The 15,517-nt window shown below is 34.9% G+C and overlaps 1 long non-coding RNA gene across 2 annotated transcripts; it reads left to right on the top strand.

Annotated features, from left to right (window-relative positions):
- Positions 1-2,463: 2,463 nt before the first annotated feature.
- LOC135831242 (uncharacterized) lies at positions 2,464-8,082 on the top strand. 2 transcript variants are annotated; one of them, XR_010556168.1, is made up of 3 exons: positions 2,464-2,705; positions 2,787-3,226; positions 6,606-8,082. It is a non-coding gene; the product is annotated as an uncharacterized LOC135831242 (long non-coding RNA). The 2 variants fall into 2 exon arrangements; XR_010556167.1 differs by having other exon boundaries at positions 2,465-2,705; positions 6,227-8,082.
- Positions 8,083-15,517: the final 7,435 nt, after the last annotated feature.

Raw genomic sequence — 15,517 nt, 5'->3', positions numbered from 1 at the left:
CGATCCTTGTTCAAAGTTCACGCTTCAATTTGTTTCAGCTCATCCTGCTGATCTCTCTTGTTCTTACTCCAGATGTATAAAAATTAAATGAAAAATTATTCCCTCATTCATTAAAAATAAATAATTTTCCAACTTCTTACGTCTTTCTGATCGTCTTCTACTTTTCAAAGTGTATCTAAGAAAATCTGTACGTCTATTCGTAAATGAATAGGTAAGTTTCGCATTTAACACCGTATTACATCTTTTGTTGACACGCTCTCGTGATTCACAGAATAAGCTTTTTATTCAACGCACAAAAAAGAGAAAAAAAATGAAATTTTATTGGCGTTTTAACGTCTATAGATTGTAAAACGCCAGCAAATGTTGACAAATACGAGCACTTTGGTACTCTCAAGTCTCAATAGAGCTATTGAAAAAAGCAAACAAATTCTTCGACGACGATATCCGTCAAAACGTAGGTAGGTACCCAGCAATGGAAATTAATTTACATGAAATACGCGCGTGTTAACGTTGATGGAGCGGTATGGGGATGGGGAAGAGGTTATAAACGTAACACTGTAGGTAAATATTACAAATAGAGTCAAATATGCGAAAATTGAAGACATGCAGGATTGCAGGGATCAGTATAGAGGTAGGAGAAATGGCGAATATGAAATGGATTTTCGCTGAATAGTTTCACATATGTATACAAGAAAAACAAACGAGTAGAAATAGCGTCAATAATGGAATTACTTCTACGTCGATAATTTTTATAAAGTTCATATCTAGGAAAATATATACGTACTATAGTATATGTATTCGAAAACGAATTAACCAAGCGAATGATGTTACATTGAGCAATTGTGAAAAACGGTCCGAACTAGGTTGTTTTTCTTTTTTCGTCATCGTCGCGTAAATCCATTGTTAGGTATCTATTTGGTATTGTGCTTTGTTGATCTTGTGTCAACTCTAATTGAGCGATCAATGGAATTCATACCTTTACGTAGTGAAAAATGTGTACCTATTTTGGAGGCATAGTAACCTCAGCTTATTTTTTTTCTCACCATCAGTCGAAGGTGATGTTTTGTTTTGATTTAGAGAATTAGGAATAGGTAAATGCATTTCCAGGTTACTACGTATATTGGAATTTTACGTCTTAAAACGATCGAGAGGATGCCCAATAAACACAGACCAAAGCTGCAGGCGCTAAAGTTCATTTTTGTCTCTTTCAAAGCAATTTGAAATTTCATGGAGAAATTTTAACAAGAACTTTATTGACCATCAATGAAGAGATTTGATTTAAATGTTGACGTAAGTAGGCCTGTGGGATTTTAAAAATTTGAAATACCTATTCTATTTTCAGACATCAGAAAACGATAAGTATTGGTTTCTTTCGTTTCATGTAAAATATACCTACACATCGTGCGAAATAGATAAGCTATAAATAAGAAAATTTTTAACGAGGTTTCGAGTTACTAAAAACTATACTTATTCGCGTTTATTTAGGTAAAGAAAAAGAGGAAAAATATCGGCAGTTTGCCAAAAATAATCGTCTTATAAATCAAACCTTAGTTGTGGATAAATATCTAAACCCCAACTCAGAAGTAATTTTTGAAAAATTTCACCATAGCTTTATGACGCCCACATCTCTTTCAAAGTCTTACTACAAAATGGAAACTTAATCCGAGAAAAATTAACTTCACCGAATTATTGCGAAAGATGCAGTAAGTTTCAATTTATTAGTAATTCTTCCCCCGCATTCTTCAAGTTGTCGGTTTTCTACTCCGAGTATCTAAATTATAAAAGAAAGTAAATAAACAGGAAACAATGAAAAATTGCCTTTCTTTTATTAAACAACAGTTTGCGTTTAAATGGTTTCGAAACGTAATACGAATGCTTCCCTCCGTTAGCCAATTAACGTTGTCTTTTTTTTTTTTTGAATCCGAAGTTACCACTTTTTAAAAACTCGACTCGACGGATGAATTTTTTTTACCCCAGCTCATCGTTCATAGCAGAGCTTTGCCACATGGGAGTTAATCATTTCGCCAACTTTGTTAATAACGTGGCAACCTGCCTACTTGAAATTTTAATTATTCGCACGATTAAAAATTTATCGTCGTTTTTTACACAAGTCTGCGTATTCTGCGGATGCACTTTTTATTGAAGAAGAAATAAAACTGTACGAGCGATTGTTCTCTCATAAAGAGTGAAAGAAAAAAAAGTTTAATCCAGAAATTGAAAAAAGGGGGGAAACAAAGGAAGTCAACAAACCGCGAAAGAAAAAAACAAAAAAAAGAAATCTCTTCATCATCGAATGGTGTGCTACGCGCAGAGTAGAATTTTCGCATTTGCGGCGATATAAAAGTAATGGTTCCAAAGAATGGAATCGTGCGGAACAGTTTAACATGAAAGGTGGAATATTATCTAAACTGTGTTGGTGTAATGGTCGCTCCTGCTGTCGCTTTTTTTTTTTTTTACTACGTTACCAGATAAATAAAATTGTGCTTTAAAATGAAACCTTCCCTGCGCTCTTAACTGTATGTCATTAAAAGTTAAAAAGCTTTTTGTTATCCTAAATGCGAATCGACTCTTCATCGTTCATGTTGTAGTGTAGTGTACTCCTTCATTCTGAACCTCTTTTCACCGCGCGCGTCAAATCTATTAGCAACAATGAGGCGAGCAAAAAGTGAATTTTCAACCTTTTGTGAATATTGTTACGCTCGAAGGTTGGTTATATACGTTGGTATAACGCTGCTGCCAATTTTTTATTTATTTAAAATCAATATTTCAGATATCTTATTTTTCAGATTATATTCCGCTGACAACACTTCATACGTACCTACAGTGCCATATTCGCTGCCAATTTAACTGTAAACATATGGAATATTAATGCACCAATCTCAATTATCGTTCGCTTCATTGAATAACGGTGAAATGAAAAGTTTTATTTTTTTACGTCGTAACGCAGTTTTTTCCTGTCGAGGGGAAGAAAGAAATTTAAATGCATGATTTTTTTCATCTCCGGGCGATGTTATTCGAAAATTTTTTGTCTTTATTCATTTTTTTCTTTCTGGTATAGGTATAGGATGTGCCTACGCTACCTACTTACCTATATTTTAAATTTAACCAAGGCTGCAAAATCTTTTGTAAGAAGAGAGCCAACTCGTTTAATTTGATTTTTTGTTCTTCTTTTTCAAGGTTTAATAGCCTCAAATAGGACGATAATTATGCAAGATTACTCCCAAGGGTGAGTATATAGGTATGTTGAAAGACAAGTGAAGGGCAAAATATTCATGAGCAGTGCGAGCCTTCGGAAAATTCATCCCCAGGAGACTCAGAAAAATCGAAATCGTCTCTTGACTATTATAAAGATAATCAAATGCGAGGAAAAAATTATACCTGAAATTTTTCATACGGATTTAGGGATACATTACCTACCTAATTATTAGTTATTATGACGTGATTTGGTGTTCCCTGCGTAGTGCGTATGAATGCTGGAAGGTCAAAGAATATCATGTGGCTACACATCGAGTGGTTAGCAAAAAACTCGCACATGAGTGTTATATTCGGTGAGCCCGCTTAAGGATCTATTGCACCCCCCCCCCACCGTCGATCCTCTGGGACAACTTTTTTCTTAAAGGGAGAGTCCTAAGGATCATTTCTAGCCCTTGTACTCAAAAAAAGAAAAGTGGCCCTGTACTTATAAAATGGCGGCCATTTTGATTGACAGGTCAGCCGAAATCGTAGATTTCGCGTTCCAACATAGGACTTGCACAAAAATTTTCAAACCGTACAAAGGTAGATCGAAAGATCAGGCAAAAATTTATCACCTGTCAACATTTCAAGTGCTAAAGTGCTTTTTTCGATTTTTGGTGAATTTTTGAAAATCAAATTCTGGTCAAAAATGAGGGAAAAAATCAAAATTTTACCAAATTGACCAAGAAAGCTGAAATTTGGGATATACCCTATTTTCGACTTGCTAAATCGATTGGAAACTGTTTCAAACTGTTTTGAGCAGTTCTGGAGCCTCCAGCAGATTTCTGGAACTCGAAATTCCCACAAAATTTCATCAAATGGAGTTGGAAAGCCCAAATTCATTCCGCAAACTAATTTTGATACGCTACGAAGTCAACTGCAGAGGGATTTCAAGTCGTTTTGGAGCCTTCAGCGATTTTTTGAAAATTACTGGAGCCTCCAGCAGATTTTTGAAACATTTAAATTTCCCCAAAATTTCATCAAACGGAGATGGAAAGTCGAAATTCATTCTGCAAACTAATTTCAATACGCTACGATGTCGAGTGCTGGTGGATTTCAAGTCGTTTTGGAGCTTCCAGCGACTTTTTGAAAGGTCGTATGGAGTTTTTTGGAAAACTGAAATTTCTAAAAAGTAGCTGGAAGCTTCAAAACCATTTAAAACCACCATGTAGTCGACTTCATATCGCATTGAAATTAGTTTGCAAAGTATTTCAGCTTGCCAACTCCATTTGGTAAAATGTTGCGAGAATTTTAAGTTTCAAAAATCTACTAGAGGCTGCAAAATGACTTGAACCAATCTGAAGTCGTCTTCAGAGGGTGTTAAAATTGGAGTGGAGAGTAAATTTCAGCTTTCCATCTCCATTTTTTGATGAAATTTTGTAAAAATTTAAAGTTTGAAAAATCTGCTGGAGGCTCCAGTAATTTTCAAAAAATCGCTGGAGGCTCCAAAAGACTTGAAATTTACCTGCGGTACTTCGTAGCGCATTGGTATTAGTTTGCAGAGTAAATTTCGGTTATCCAACTCCATTTTTGAGTTTCAAAAAAATCTGCTGGAGGCTCCAGAACTGCTCAAAACGGTTTGAAACAGTTTCCAATCGATTTGGCATGTTGAAAATAGGGTATATCCCAAATTTCAGCTTTCTTGGTCAATTTGGTAAAATTTTGATTTTTTCCCTCATTTTTGACCAGAATTTGATTTTCAAAAATTCACCAAAAATCGAAAAACGAACTTTAGCACTTGAAATTTTGACAGGTGATAAATGTTTGCCTGATCTTTCGATTGACTTTTGTACGGTTTGAAAAATGTTGTGCAAGTCCTCTGTTGGAACGCAAAATCTGCGATTTCGGCTGACCTGTCAATCAAAATTGCCGCCATTTGTAAGTAGGGTCACTTTTTTTTTTGAGTACAAGGGCTAAAAAAATGTTCCTTAAGACTCCCTCTTTAAGAAAAAAGTTGTCCCGGAGGATCGACCGGGGGAGGGGGGTGGGGCAATAGATCCTTATGTGGGCTCCCCGACTATTATCATTACACTCAAGGCCTTGAGTAAAGCAGCTACCTCGTACTTTTTTCGAGCTACGTTTTTGAGCTTCAAGAATAATTTTAAAATTTTATGCTTTTTGAAGAATTTTGTCAAAATTTCGTGTTTTTTCTCGTGATTTCGTGCTTTTTTTGTGCCAATACAAACCTAGCATAAGCGAGTGACATTTCTAACCTGTCTCATAATCTTAACTTTATCACAAGCACTCCCTATAGGTAGGTATCTCTTTCTTAAGGGCCGATTCCGCATACTTTATTGCATAAGCAGCAGGCAGAATCCTTGACTAAGATTCACACGTTGCAAGTTTACTTAATTCGAGCACATTCACTTTTAAGTACTTGATCATCTCTGATCAAATAAATTTACTTGTATTTATCATTTTTTCATCGTGAAATAGAATGGATAATCTGTCAATTAATTAAAAAATCAAGTTACTTGCGGTAGTTTGAATTGAATAAACTAGCAGCGTGTAAACCTTGCTTATTAGCATGCATCTTCAGATCTGGAGATCTACTGAACAGAATTAGATGAAATTTGAAATATATATACTTTGAAACAATTAAAAGAAAATGTCGGAAGCGATTTTCATTTGATTGAGTATTTTTCGCAGAATTTGAAATTGAAAATGAACGAAATTTGAACACTTTTCAATCATTGATAATTCCAAAACTATTCAAGTAATTAAAAATCCCATCCGACATTTTTTTTCAATTGCTTCATAGTATCTATATTTCAAATTTCATCGATTTTCGTCGGATAGATCTCGAGATCTCAACACTCGAAAATCAGGCGGACCGGGTATGCAATCGTGTATGCGGAATCGGCCCTTAAGAAGTCCTTCTACCACAGATGATTGTCTATACTAGATAAGGCACATTAGAGTAGTTAGTGTTGCAGTATCGTCATTTCAAGGACAATCTCTTCACAAAAACTCCACATTACTCTTATTTCAGAATGTAAAGGGGGAAAAACAATTAATTTATTGCATCAGTTACCAAGCAATCATTCATATGAACAGAGGAATTCGATGCCAAGATTTTCTCAGATGAAAATTTTCAAAATATCATTACGTACATATTCAATAAATAACTTAACACTTTCTAAAACATGAAAAAAATTGTCTTCGAGAAATAAAAAATGTAGTACAAAACCCAATAAAAGAAAACGAGTACAAGAAAATCATATTTCATTCGCACTCTGCCTCGAGTCACTGTACAGTTACAAGTTTTCTTCCATAAAAAATTATCGTCGAGTTGAATAAGACGCTGGATCGTGTGAGATTATTGGTCGAAGCATAAAACCATATTACTGAAAATTTAAATGTATTTACAGGCGATGTCGGTGGTACCGTTAAAAAGGCGAGAAATATCTTTGAAAGTCGTCGGCTAAAAAGTTAATACGATTTTTTAGATAAGAACTTTTTACCATGTCCCTGGCGGATAGTGCAGATGGTCAAAAACGTTAAGTAAGAAGAATTGATAGTAACGTGTTGAGATTAGAAATGGTTGTAAAACCACTAGTACGCTATAAGTATACGAGTATGTTCGGATCTTTGGCCAAAACAAACATACGCATTCTCTGGAGAACGTTTTGCCTCAGCAAGAAAGTTAAACCTTGGCGAAACGAGCGACAGGAGACATATTCTTTAAAATGTGTTTCTTAAAATGTTATGTGAGAAATGACTAACACGTATCAAGAATTATACCAGTTCAACTTCCAACTAAAGAGTACCTATCGTAGATATAAAGATTAAATTTTTAATCGTTTTTCCAACACGTAAAAATCGAATTATATTTATCGACTACTCGGAACGAGAATTGAAAAACCTTTCGTAGATATAGATAGGTATAGTCACTTAGGCAGTACCTATCTACGATTGAAAATTTTTTCTACGCAGTTGCTTAATAAAACGATGACGAAGATAGATAAATTGTTTCAGCAGATCCCACTTGGAATGAGAAATAAAGGTATTCAAAACTTCGGAAAACCCAGGAACCGGATAACAATATGTGAGAGTGCAAATATTTGGAAATTTCCTCTCACTCGTTCGAAAAAAAAAGGGAAATTTATTAAACGCTACGACAAAACAAGAAAAAAAGATGTTGAAAATTGGAACCAATGTTACCTGCTGGTTTTAATTTTGGCCAACCGAGTCATTCGAAACGGTTCATTTTTCACGTTAACTGTAACCATTAGGAACACAAATCAGAAGCAAGAAGTTCGCTATTGTGCTAAGTACTATAGGAGGAAATCTGCGATAGCTAACCTGCGAACAGCAATCAATCTTATGAGGCTGCTGACGGCGTCGTTGTCTGATTTCTCAACATTATTTTGTCCGAACGACCGAACGCCATTGTTTCCTGCTAAACATGATCTCATAACTAGCGTGTATTTTTTTGTCATTTTAATAGCATATTTTACGATGAAAAATGTACACCGAGTCGAGCTATACTACGAGTATTTACTCATTTAAGACGCACCCGCCATCGCATAATAAGCTTTTTTTCCGCTAGATTTTTCCATCGCGCCGCGGCCATTACAGAAATCAACGATCTGGTAAATAAACGTAAATTAAAGTGTTTTTATTTCATTTTTTTTTTTTGCCGCAGTAAAATTGATTTAACCGTTTAAGGTTGAATATTTTCATAAATTATAAGGGTTGTGGCATTTCATCTGCGGATCGTTGTTTATCTACTACATGTTTTCAAAGAGGAAGTTCGTGCTGAAGGTTATATGGGAAAGAATTAGTTCGCTTGTACATATTATCATTTTTTCTTCATCAACGTGGTGAATTAAAATTTTAAAATAATGTTGATATTATTATTTTTTTTGTTTTTTTGCAGAGAGAAAAATGTTACTGTCTGGTACTCGGTTTGTGCAGGAATGATTTATAAGAGTAAATATTTGGGTCTCGATGTGATGTTTTTTCCTCTTTAATATAGGATTGTGGTGAGGTGAAGGAGAAAAGAAAAATGTGCTTTGATTTTTCTATATTTTTCAATTTGCAGAAGTATTAGGTATCATTATAAAATTTGTTTATTTTTTGATTGTAGTATTCATTTCGCATTTGTTTTTTTCATTACGATTTTTTGAAATTAAAATTCATTTTGTAGCCCCTTCAATTTGAAAGTTAGGTACAAAGTCGTAATCCTAAGAAATTTTGTTCATAAAATCTGCCTATTTTCAATTTTTTACAAATTTTTGAAATTTTTTAGTTCAAGTATTTCTATTTAATTTGAATTTAAATTCAATTCTCTTCATTCTACTTGTTTGCCTAATTTTAATTAAAGGCCGCATATTCGAATGTACCGATTAGTAGAATACATAATAGAACCACAGGGGGTAAAAACTGTATCCGAATGTCCGAAGCGAAATGACCGCCAATGTCCCAAAAGGTGTATCCGAATGTCCGAAGTAAAAAAAACCTTGTATGACTAGGGATTCCCAAACATATCTGGGTTTTGACGAATATGGAACCCAATTGAAAGTACTACTACATACCTTGCATGTAGCATAAAAATACCTAGATAAGCGTAAGGTCGATGAAGATGTGCTCATGAAACCTCAAAATAGATTTATGAGAGGCCCCACTCCCAATCCTGGAATTATGATCGACTGTATAGCCTAAGCCTTATTGCATTTTTACTTCAGGAAAATCAGGCTAAAAACCATTGAGAAGGCACAAAAATTTACTTTTTTACAGCTGAAATCTAAACCCTTAAAAGGCATATCAAGGACCCCCTCAAAACGCACGTGCAAATTTTCCAGCCTTCCAAGTCGATTTGTGAGGTTTCTCTTCTCCGAATTGCTCTAAAAAGTTGATTTTAATTTTTTTGACCTTTATCGCCTGCTTTTGTTTCTCCCTCTCAAGAATTTGGACATACCTCAATTTTTTAGCGAAAGTAATTTCCACTCATATTTTTCAAATCCAACGTAAAATCACACAAAATATGAAATTCCTCTGGCTGAAGCTGAAATGTTCTTATAGTCCAAGAAGAGGGGGGAGGGATGAAAAAAAAAGTGTTTAAAACGTATGTGCCTATAATCTTGATTGAGAACTGAAGAAAATTCTAAAATATCTTTCTTGATCTTACAATTACGAGTAGATCATTTCATGACTATTAGGTAAGACCTTTTCTCTGATATCTAACATTTGCCTATAGGCTAGTACGATTCATTTTAATAATCTCTAAATTTTCAAAACGTAAACCTAAATGTTCTTTTCCAATTTCAAAAATCAAAACAATTTCACAGGTAAGTTCTCTACTATTTTTTCAAATTTTTGAAATTGACAAAAATTATTTAAAAATTGGCACCACTGCCTAACAAAATACTTCCCTGGTTTCAGAAATGATATCTTTCTACAATTTAGCATAGTTATTAATCAACGCGAAATATTTGCCAAGAAAAATTTTTTGAACTAGGTACATTATATTCGACAGATGTACCTAGACCTACTTTAGAAACCCCTGTAAGCGCAAAAATCCAAACGGACATTCAGATGTACACTTTTTGGGACATTCGCGGTCATATTGCAACGGACATTCAGATACAGTTTTTACCCCCCATGGTTCTACTGATAACCACTAATCGGTACATTCGAATATGCACTGTAATTTAATAGGTAGATAGATACCTATACTTGTAGATAGAAAACTTACTCCTATGTCAGGCCAGCTGCTGTGAGTTGTCTACTGCCTTACAGTGATTACCTACAGATGGGCCAAATAACTCTGGCTAGGGTGAAGAAAGTCCTCAAATGAGCAGAGAAGGAATTAGAAAAGAGAATCCAACACTTCAACTAAGGAAAAAGAGAGACCCAATCAGATGAGATGTTCACCCTGGAGGAAATATGTAGATAGAGGATGATCTGACGAGATAATAGCTGCAGTTTGCTTTGGCCCATTGAGTCAGCCAAGACTTCAGGTTGTCCAAGGGCATTGCGCCAGGGCCGGACCCATTGAACACATGGTCTACAGAGATATCCCATTTTGGCCCCCTGATTTTGGGCTCCTCAATTAATCAGCCAAATTTTTTTCTTTCATTTTTTAAAGTGCAGGACACTGAGCATAAAAATTCATTCAGAAATTTTTTAAGCGGTCCAGTTTTTACCTCATCGGCCCAAATATGTCGCGGCCCACCGAGATTTTCTCAGTAACTTGGTGGGTGGGTCCGGGCCTGCATTGCGCTCCCGTTTAGACAAGCCAGTTGGCAACCAGGATGCACTGCATTCAAGGGGTGCTAAGGTTGATGAAGTAGTCAAGCTCAAGAAAGATGGAAATTACATCACTTTATGCCATCCATCACAAAAGAACAGTACAATGATAAGCCAACAATCAACAATTTTGTAAAAATGATGAAAGCACTTACTGTCAAATGCGACCAACTTGAGATCAAAAAGGTAGTGGTACCAAGACTAGAGTGAGGTCTGGATATACTAGAGTGACCAACAGTGAAGCAGTCCATCATTGAATGCTTCAAAGACCACTCAGTCACTGTCAGAGTATGTACCCCAAAGGAGGAACAGATTCAATCCTGATCTAGACATCAACCCAACATCGGCCCAAAGAAGCCTTGTAAATAACCCGTCAATATATGCTAAATAGACCAATTTAACTAATACAGTATGATCTCAATAACTTGAAATCCAAGGGGAATGGTCATTCATTCAGCTAATAGAGGTTTTCAAGGCAATCAGTTTCGAGTTATGCAGGTTAGATTTTGAGAGCGTTCGAGTTATAGAGGTCTTACAAAATGAATGAATTGAGAAATATCCAAGTGCATAAAAGATAGAAGTATGAGTTGAAATATTTGAGTTATATATGTAAATTCCTGACAACTTACGACTTATAGAGGCTTTCTTGCTATTTTTGGCTTAAGTTTAGCTTTGAGTTACAACTGCGATATGTAAGTGCATAAAAGATAGAAGTGTGAATTGAAATTTTCAAGTTATAGAGGTAAATGCCCGACAACATACAACATACAGAGGCTTTCTAGCTATTTTCGGCATAGTTTAGCTTCGAGTTACAACTGGTTTGTGTAGTCAATTTCGACTTATCTTAGTTCAATTCAATTCAATTCAATTCAAATTTATTATTGTAAGGTACCGCAAGCGGCATTTACATAGTCATTTACATCGATAGAGCCTACAGAGCAACTTTTGAGTGTTACGGAGATTTCAAGGGGAATGGAGGTTGGTTTGGTTAATAGAGGGTTTTCAAGTTAAGGAGTTTTGAGTTATCGAGAGCATACTGTAGTACCTACTTTCCTTAATGTTTCAGCTTAAATTAATTAGTTGTAATTAGTTTATATTCTCAAGTCCAATGTGAGTGGCTGGTGAGAAGCCCTTAACAAGTGCACCAGCCGCCTCACAAAAGTCCTCCCATATCCCAAACTCTTATAATACAAAGGGGAGACCAACACTTGTTGACTCCCCCTGGCACCAAATTCTCCTCCCTAAAATCCCCTTTTCCAAGATAGGTTGGTGGACTCAGTCTACCAGACTGGCACTCATGAATAACAAAACCTGTTTACGTGATTGGGCCCTTGGCAGCCACCTAGGGGGTCCGGGGTATGGGTCGTGGACACCCCATCTTTTCCCCTCCACCTCCTCCCCCTGCGTTTTAAATCTAGGATTAGGGATAAATTAAGATAAGTAATACATTTTGTTTAGATTTAATATTAGATTTAAGATGTGGATAAATATGTTTATTAGATAAAACCTCCGGCACCTTGTGTGTCCGGGGAACCAAAAAAATATGTATACTCCTATTATGTAATAGTAAGGAGTGGGTGTAAAGTAATAGTAATAAGTAACTACTAATTAAGAATGCACACTAACCTGATATTCTATTTTCATTTTCCCCTTTCGCATAAATCAGCGACAGACTAAGCCCCATTACACATTACAACACAGAAAAAAAAAATTAATGAACGATTAATGGAGGATTAAAATTAAGCATTTTGAAAGGTAGTTGGTTATGCAATTACCTACATAATGAATTTGGGTTTGTAACAATATGGTTGAAAGCGGAGAGAAAAAAAAAGGTTTTAATTTTTCGAATGAAAAATTCTACAACAGCTGCATAATGGCGTCACCCGTTAAGTGAACACGAGTTCTTTCAAAATCGAGACTTAAAATATATTTGCATAATTAAAGCACTCTTTTTTTTCGTCGCATTTTAATCAGCGTTAATTTTAAGCCTAGGTACTTGGAATAAAATGAGTACAGCAAGGTGCCTATAAAAAGTACATACATTCGAACCATAATCAGTACGAGTATGCTGTTTGATGACTTAACAATGGATGCTGAAGAGGAAGAAAATGTAGGTAAAGGTATCTAATCAAGTAGATGACTTAAGCCGGCCGTACAAATTCCTTATAGTAAACAATTTCTTTTTCATCAAAATGACCCGCAAAATGGTATAAAATTTATTATCACCTTAGTCATAAATAACGCTAAAAACAAACTCGTTTAAATATTTCACAAATGCTTTTTTTTACGACTTTTAAAGTCATAAAACTTGAAAACTGTGAACAGATATCGAAAGCGAGTTAAAAAATTTAACGTAATTTCTCCCTTTCGCTATACTACTTTTCGATCAAGTTCAACAAGAAAGGCAAAGGGAAGGTACGAATTTCGACAAATAATTCAACGAGGCCAAATTCGACCGATGTTACAATTCAGGCCTACCTATGTTAACTTCATTGTTTGGATGGGTAAAAAAATGCAACAAAATGTTCGGTATAAGTTTGCCACGATACGAAATTATAGCGTAGCAAATGTTTTTCAAAACGTGATTCGCAATGAACAGTTGGAATTCAAAATAATATTGCACAATGAGAGAAAAATATCCTCGTTTTGCGCAGTCTGTACGAGAATACAAATAGATATTGTGAATAGTATAAAGTTGCGACTTTAATATTATATGTATGAAATTCTAAATAAAAAAGAACACGATTTCGGGCTTAAATATTTTCTCTAAACGCAATCGATTTGATAAAAATAAATATTTAATAAGCCAACCGAAACATTCAACCAGGAAAGACCACAATACTACGAAGTACGAGGTAAAAGATTATTGATACTCGATGGAAGTAAATACGTAGATTAGATGTAGTGTTTTTTAATTGGGTCTTTTTTTATAGGTACCTACGTACAAATATCACTCTTTTCGAATTGGAAAATCGTTATCGAGGTGACTGTTTGAATGACACAAGCTGAAATCGTCAGGGAAGATAAGCTAGCAAGTAGATAGGTACATACGTAGCACGAATTCATCTAATTATAATTTAGTAATGTTTAATGACGTTCAACCAATAGATAAGGTAAACAAACATATGCGAGTGTCCAATTTAATCAGCCACAACAGGGGTAACGAAAAATTTGTTCACTAAATATTTGTAGTTCAAGGATTTGAAAGAAAAAGACAATTACTGCAAGTTGGTTATTGATATTCAATTCACAATTATCATATTAAATAATACCTACATACTTACCTAGATAGAAAAAATTGTCCATCTTCAAAAGTGCAAAGATAGATTTTTTCTTTAATTTGAAAACAAGTTATAGGAATAAATTAAATTGGAAATTCGGCTGCTTTGACAAGTTGCCAAAAAAAACAGATGACAAAAAAATTTCATGAAATCATAATTCTAAGATTTCAAAAATCATTTCAGTAATTTTCTCCTGATGTAGAAATCCGAAGTGAAAAATTGGCTTTTTATAGTTTCCTCCTGGCGCAGAAATAGAAAAATCAAAAATCACGTTTCTATCAATTTTCTACTGGTGTAGACATGTTAATTCAAAAAGTATGGTACCTCTGGCGCAGAACTCTGGCAACTGAAAACTAAAAATCAGATTTTCAATATTTTCCTCTTGGTCTTGGATGTGAACCTTGAAAATCAAAAATTAAGGGTTCAATCATTTTTTCCTAGAGCAAAACACTGAAACATCAAGAAATCGTGTCTGCAATTTTCTTCCTCCTCAGAACTTGAAAAGAAAAAATCATATTTTTAATAATTTTATTTTGCAAAACTGGCCGAGAATTTTTTGAAAGAATTTACATCGAGAGAACATGTCAAAACACATTGCCGATCAAAATTTCGATGTTGAAGTAATCTAATCGATTTTTGGCGAATTTTTGAAAATCGAATATTGTGAAAAAAATCAAAATTTCACTAATTTGACCTATAGGAAGCTGAAACTTGGTATATGTGCCTTATTTTCGACCTCCAGAATCGATTGGAAGCGATTTGAAACTGTTTTGAGCAGTCTTGGAGCCTCCAACAGATTTTTGAAAGTTGACATTTCCGCAAATCAACTACCTACATTTTTTTATGATTGTACTTATCCAACTGCTCACCTACCCTTCTTACTCATGGGACACCTTCCCATTGCATGCTGAAAATTTGGACCCCCTAGATCAATTTGAGGGGTGAGGGGGTCAAAAATAGGGGTAAAATGTGGTTTTTCTCACCTTGAATAGGGTGGGGATGACTTCGGAAGCTGAAATTTGTATATGTTGATCACAATAGAGGAACTGACCAATGGTATGATTCTGGATTTTTTTTGTTCATTTGGGGCCATATTATGCCCCTCCAAAAAATGACTTTTCTGTAATTTTCAACTTTGACCCTCCCCACTGCAGGGGTTAACTCTAGCTCTTAAAAGAACCCCATTTTCCAAGTTTGACCTTATTTGATCAATTAGAACAGGTTCCAGGTCATAAATACATAGTAAAAATCTCCGTTGTGCTGAAACTTAATATACTAAGTTAATTAAGTATAGGTATATAATTTTTATATAATCTGACACACCGGGAATCGTCTAGTTTGAGCTCATAAATGTCGAGAACTATCAAAATTGTTCACCCTCGACCTTTTTATACAAAGTTGGGCCTGCCGCAATAGCCAGAATTTTTTTTTTTATATTTGGCTAAAAATCTACATACGTAAACATGAAATTTTGGTGGGCGATGTATTTTTGTAAGCTCTCTCGATTTAGCTTTGTCCAGTTTAGAAATTGTTCTGGCGTTAGCTGATACTTTTCATTTGTTAAAAAAGAATTAAAACATCAAAAATTTTACTTCAATTATATCCTCCTGGCGCAGAACTCGGAAATCAAAAATCACGTTGTCAATGTGTTTTTTTTGGCAGTAACATTTGAAAATCAAAAATGATGCTTTCAATTTTTTCCTCCTAGCTCAGAGCTTGAAAACAAAAAATTACAAGGTCAATAATTT

Source organism: Planococcus citri, chromosome 1 (genome assembly GCF_950023065.1).
Source record: "Planococcus citri chromosome 1, ihPlaCitr1.1, whole genome shotgun sequence".
Lineage (NCBI taxonomy): Eukaryota > Metazoa > Arthropoda > Insecta > Hemiptera > Pseudococcidae > Planococcus > Planococcus citri.
This window is presented reverse-complemented; position numbering and strand designations above follow the sequence as displayed.